We start from the raw sequence: 6,213 nt of genomic DNA, 5'->3' as shown, positions 1-6,213 counted from the left end.
GGCAGCTACAAAGGCAGTTACATCAGCACATAGACTAGGCCACCAGAATTGTTGGGAAATGGCCCAAAAGAGTTGATTCTTCCCTGAGTGGCCAGCAGCCTTGGGAGAATGATAAATCTGGAGCACGGCAGTATGGAGACTCTCAGGGACAAAGCAGCGGTCACAAGGTTTCTCAGGAGGAGCATGGATCTGAGCGACAAGAATTTTGTGACCCAAAGGAGAATGGTGCAACCCGTAGCCAGAATATGATCAGGAGGAATCACAGGAACAGGAACTGATTCCATCTATGAAGTGGAGAAAAACTGTTGTGACAAAGCATCATCCCTTACATTCTTAGTACTGGGTAAGAATGAGACTATGTCATTGAAACTTGACAAGAAAAGAGCCCATTGCGCCCTTCTGGGCGAGAGGTGTTTAGCCTCAGAGAAGAAAGTGAGATTCTTATGGTCAGTCAGAATGAGAATTGGGACAGTGGTACCTTCGAGGAGATGCCTCCATTCTTTAAGAGCTAAAAAGATTGCTAACAACTCTCTGTCCCCAATCTCGTAATTGTATTCTGCAGGTGACAATTTCTTGGAAAAGTAGCCACAAGGATGCATAGCGCTCTCAGAGGTAGGACGTTGAGACAGAAGGGCACCAACTCCAGTCTCAGAAGCATCAACCTCAAGGATAACAGGTAACATAGAATCAGGATATGCCAACACAGGGGCAGAAACAAAGGCAGCCTTGAGACTCTCAAAGGCCTTAATGGACTCCGGAGACCAATTCTGTGGGTTACTGTCCTTTCTGGTAATATCAGTCTGGGGCTTGACCAGAGACGAGAAGTTACGAATAAACTTCCAATAATAATTGGCAAAGCCAAGTAAACGTTGCAGAGGGAGTAACCCCACGGTCAGGGCCACTGTAGGACTGCTGAAAGCTTCTCTGGGTCCATCAAAAAACCAGCAGTGGAAATGACATAACCCAGGAATTTAACCTGTTCACGATGGAACACTCACTTCTCCAATTTACAGTACAGATTGTTTTCTCTCAGCCTCTGAAGCACAAGACAGACATCTGTGTGGTGGCTCTCTAGGGACTTGGAAAATATGAGGATATTGTCGAGATAAACCACCACACATAGCTGCAACAAATCTCAGAGGACATCGTTGATAAATTCCTGGAAAACTGCCAGAGCGTTGCAAAGGCCAAATGGCATTAGGAGGTACTCATAATGGCCTGTTCTGGTATTAAAGGCAGTTTTCCATTCATCGCCCTCCTTGATCCTCATGAGATTGTATGCCCCTCTCAAATCAAGCTTTGTGAAAACTGTTGCTCCCTTGAGGCGGTCAAATAACACAGAAATCAAGGAATATGATAAACATTCTTAATCGTGAAACGATTGAGACCCCTATAATCAATACAAGGCCTCAGTTCACCACTCTTCTTCTTCACAAAGAAAAAAACCAGCACCAGCAGGAGACGAGAACTTTCAGATGAATCCTCGAGAAAGTGCGTCTGCAACATACTCCTCCATGGCCTTGTCCTCCGAGACTGACAAAGGGTAAACCCGGCCACGAGAGGGTATGGCACCAGGTTGAAGGTCAATTGCGCAATCATACGACCAGTATGGAGGCAAACTACCGGCTTGAACTTTGTCAAAGATATCACTAAAATTGCGGTACTGCTCCGACAGGGAGGAGAGTGAAGAGGTGCACAGGACCTTAGCCACATTCTGAAAACATGTCTTGCTGCATTGTGGCGATCAGGAAAGAACTTCAGCACGAAGCCAATCAAAAGAGGGGTTGTGCCTCTGTAACCAAGGATAACCACGGAAAACTTAGGTGAGCAAATGACTTGGAATTGGATTATCTCATGGTGAAGAGCACCTACTGCCATGGACAGTGGAGCAGTCTCATGAGTCACATGGGCAGGCTGTAGAGTGGCATGAAGCTGTAGTGGAATCGAGTGCTTAGTTACAAAGGCAGCATCAATGAACAGGACTGCAGCCCCAGACTCGATTAGAGCCTGTATCTCGACGGATGACTCAGACCAAGAAAGGGTAACCGGAACTAGGGGCTTATCTTTCTGGATAGCTGGGGATGAAACAACGCCACCTAAGGTCTGTCTCCTACAGGACCTCAAGGTTCGGGAGTTCCCTGGACAGGTAGGACAAGGCTTCAAAAAGTGACCTGCCTGGCCACAATAAAGGCACAATCTCTCCCTCCTCTTAAGGGTTCTCACATCCGCAGAGAGATGCGTGAAGCCCAACTGCATGCATGGGTTCCACTTCACTGACGTACTCGGTACCAGGAGGTATGGAAGTGAGGGAGGCAAAGGTGGGACTGCAAAGCTCGGAGATAAATGCACAAGAGGCTTCTGCAGGTGGTACTTTAAAGAGAGTCTTTCTCTGAGTCTGGAGTCAATGAGGATGGAAAATGTGATCAATTTCTCCAGCACAGTAGGTATATCTCTGGCTGCTATCTCACCTTTGATGGTATCTGAGAGACCATAAAAAAATGCAGCCACAAGGGCCTTATTGTTCCAAGCAACCTCTACTGCCAGAGTACGTAATTCAATAGCGTAATTGGCAACAGTTCTCAAACCCTGTTTGATGGAGATGAGGCTCTTGGCAGCAGAAGCAGAGCGTACGGGAACGTCAAATACCCTTTTGAAGGAAGCCACAAATTCAGGGTAACTCAGGACAATGGGCTTTTGCGTCTCCCATAGAGGGTTTGCCCAGGCCAAGGCTCTCTCAGAAAGCAAAGATATCACAGAACCTACTTTGTTTCTGTCTGTGGGAAACGCCTGGGGCAGCATCTCAAAGTATATCTCAACCTGGTTGAGAAACCCTCTGCATTGTACTGGATTAGTCCCAAATCGCTGGGGAGGCAGAGTGGCGGAACCAGACATACCTCTTATAGAGCTAATACTCGAGGCGGGTGCCTGCACAGAGACTGGAGCAGCAGCAGGGGTGGCCTGCAACACAGGTTGTATCGGAGCAGCCACAGTGAGTGTTTCCAGGTGAGCCGTGCGATTCAGGAGTATCTGTAACGCTATGGCAAACTGATCCATGCGGTGATTCTGCTGATCCAATATTACCAACAAGTGGATTAACTGGATCTTCTGGAAGGAGGGAGGGGCCCGATGTGGGATCCTGACAGATGCACCTGCTGCTGATGACCCAGTGAAGCTCGCAAACCTCTCCCCTACATGAGCACGTGAGGAAGGGATTTCCTCTTCATTCCCCATCTCCCCCCGTATTCCCTGTTGTTCTGGCATGAGCACAGGGGAAAGAACACTGGAGTGCCTATCAGCCTGACTTTTAGAGCTCGCGGCGGCCCCCCGAGAAGATACACAGAAAGGCTGCAAACCTAGGAGGTTATCTGTTTTTTTTCAGTGGCTGAAGCAGCAGGAAGGAGAGAGATTACAAACAGCGCTGGCTGCCGAGACAAGCCAGCTCTCCGGACTGAAGGACAGGAGACGCTCCATTTGCCCCCCCATTTCTGGAATTCTTGAGCAGGGGCTTGAACGCCAGCAAAAGAAGTAGCTATAAAGCTGTCACTGAGAGGAATTGCCTGGAACCCTGGAGGAGCGAAACCGACAGGGGGGTGAGTGACTTGTTTTTTCTTAAATGTCGGGCTGAATAGAGCACTGTGAAATAGGGAGATAGCCCTGTTGCTTTCTTTGTGGGCATATCTTTTAAAGCCTGACGGATTGAATTGATCACTGTGAAATAGGGAGATATCCCTGCTGTTCTCTCTTGTTTTTTTTTTTTTTTTTTTGTAACCCTCTTAAAGCCTTTTAAAGCTGGAAATAGAATGCTGGTTTTACCTTTATCCAGACCGATAACCGGGGATGCTCCGTAGAACTGTGAGTAACAGAATATTGAGGTAATACCGATGAAATAAGAATGAAATGCATATGAAACGCTTAAACATAGTTTAAACCAAGAGGCTGTGCGGTTAAGGAGAAGGGATGGGGAGACCCCCCAATACTAAGAAAGATTCTCAGAATATGACATTTTATAACTGACTGCGAGATTAAACACACAGAGCCCCTGAAAAAGGGGATATACTGAGAGGAAGAAAGGACGGCAGATTAGCAGGCATATTTCTATGGTATTTTACTCTATGATATATTACTGAACCATTGAACTGAGACCAAGATCAACCTGGAATAACCAGGCGAGGAACCCCTGTTGGTAGACAAGGTCATACATCAATCAGATTAGCCACTCACCCCCGACAGCACTGGGCTTACACATGACCAGTACAACTGACGGGAAAAGGGAAAAAAACTGATATCTCTGAGAATTGTTATGCCAGACCTGTATTAAATTAAAGAAAACAGAATAAGAGGGAAACCTGTAAGGGGGTCAAGCACAAACCCCCCTAAAGTGAGTGCGAGCCCAGGCTAGAGCCCAGATACAACAGATACATCAATAAGTATAAGTGCCAGTACAGAAGAAATTTTGGTTGTGGAATCTAGACAAAATAAACAACAACTGCCAACTACAGGAGAAATGGCGGAGATGTTCGCCAAATTGTTATTGTCCATCAAAGGAGAAATGGCCACTTTCTTTGAAGATCTAAACTACATTCTAAGAAGGTTAGAAGGAACAGAAGAGCAGTTGGATTCACAAGCAGTGGCAATAAACGAGTTAAAGGACCAGATGGCAGGACTAGAAAAAGACCATAGAGATACACTGTATTGGCTAGAAGACCAGGAAAATCGTAACCGAAGGGGGAAGATTTACAAGCAAAAATGGATAAATTATTTGGGAATATGTTAGGCCCAACAGAGACAGAAAAGATAAAGTTTGAAAGGGTCCCCTGGGTAAGAAAACCAGCTGCGTTAGCAGCAGAAATGCCAACAGACATAATAGCAAGATTTCATTATTTTCAGGATAAAGAGCAGATTTGGGTGAGCCTAAAAAATAAACAGCCGATCAAATACGAAGAGTCCACCCTGCAGATATGCCCAGATTTAGCAGCTGAGACCCTGACTAGAAGAAGAATACTTAAACCCCTATTGGAGCATCTGAAGTTGAATAACACACAATATTCCTGGGGCTTCCCAGCCTGCCTAATCGGAAGAAAAGATGGCCGGTCAGCAAATCTTAGATACCCGGAAGATACGGCTAACTTCTGTAATAGGCTGGATATATCATTAGTAGAAATCCCAGGCTGGTGGGAAGCACAAGACAATACCCCGCCTATGATGGAACAGAGATGGCAGCAGATCACAAAAAAGAAACTGGCCACAGCAAGGAAGAAAAACTGAGAAATAAAGAGAATGGAGGATTTGGGGACTCGGAATTGGGGGGGGGGGGGGGAAGGAGTATAAGATAAGAGATGGAATAAAGTGATCGGGGGGGTGGGTAAGGGTCACCCCCTATGTAGGGGAGCAGCAGGTCTAATAGAGGATCACAAGCGGAGATCAACCTCCGGGGGAGAACCCAAGGGCCAGGTGGGGATGGAGGGCCTTGGATCTAAGGGCCACGGGGTGGCCAATTTACCCCACAAGCAGAGATGGGTAGGAGGGGGAGGGGAGGCCAGGGGGAGGGATGGGAGGGAGCGGGTGGGAAAAGGGGGGGTTGGGAGGGGTGGGACGTAATAGGGCAAGAGGGGACACCTCAACAGAAACATATGAAGACATGTTGTCGCACCCCCTGGAAGTCGCTTCTCATATGTTGAGAGCAAATTAGAGGGATGGGAGCTTGCGGGGAGCACAACAAGCAAAGATGAATAAGTTAAATATAATTTCGTACAATGTACGTGGATTAAATGCTCCCATAAAAAGCGTCAGCCGACGTGGTACTGTTACAGGAGACACATTTTTTCCTTTGCTCGAATTGTAAAATAGTTTCAAAGGATTACCCTATATGGTATTATGAGGATTCTCCAATTAGTCGAGCAAGGGGGAGTGGCCATAGGTTTGCCAGGGGAGTCAGGTTCATTCTAGAGGAAAGAAAGACTCACTAAGAAGGACGCTGCCTATTTTTGAGGGAAAAATTGAATGGAGCTGACTATTCCCTGGCAAACATATATGGCCCTAACAAAAATTCGGATATTTAACGGGGGTCATAGCAGAGTTTATGGAGTTCAAGAAGAGGGCGGCTATCATGGTGGGAGATTTCAATTTTAGTTTAGAGCCAAAGATGGACAGTACGTCTCGGGTACAGGGGACTGGAATAGCACTGAGGAATAAATTAAAAAAGAAAATGCATCA

The 6,213-nt window shown here is 46.6% G+C and overlaps 1 long non-coding RNA gene across 1 annotated transcript in view; it reads left to right on the top strand.

The window, feature by feature from the left end:
* The first annotated feature begins 3,095 nt into the window (after positions 1–3,095).
* Positions 3,096–6,213, top strand: part of LOC141112203 (uncharacterized) — a 259,043-nt gene continuing 255,925 nt past the window's right edge. The window contains exon 1 of the long non-coding RNA XR_012236549.1: positions 3,096–3,590. This is a non-coding gene — a long non-coding RNA (uncharacterized lncRNA). The remainder of the gene's footprint in view (positions 3,591–6,213) is intronic.

The sequence above is a fragment of the Aquarana catesbeiana genome, linkage group LG11 (genome assembly GCF_042186555.1).
Source record: "Aquarana catesbeiana isolate 2022-GZ linkage group LG11, ASM4218655v1, whole genome shotgun sequence".
NCBI classification, from domain to species: Eukaryota; Metazoa; Chordata; class Amphibia; order Anura; family Ranidae; genus Aquarana; species Aquarana catesbeiana.
Note: the sequence above shows the minus strand (reverse complement) of the source record. Positions and strands in the feature narration are given on the sequence as shown.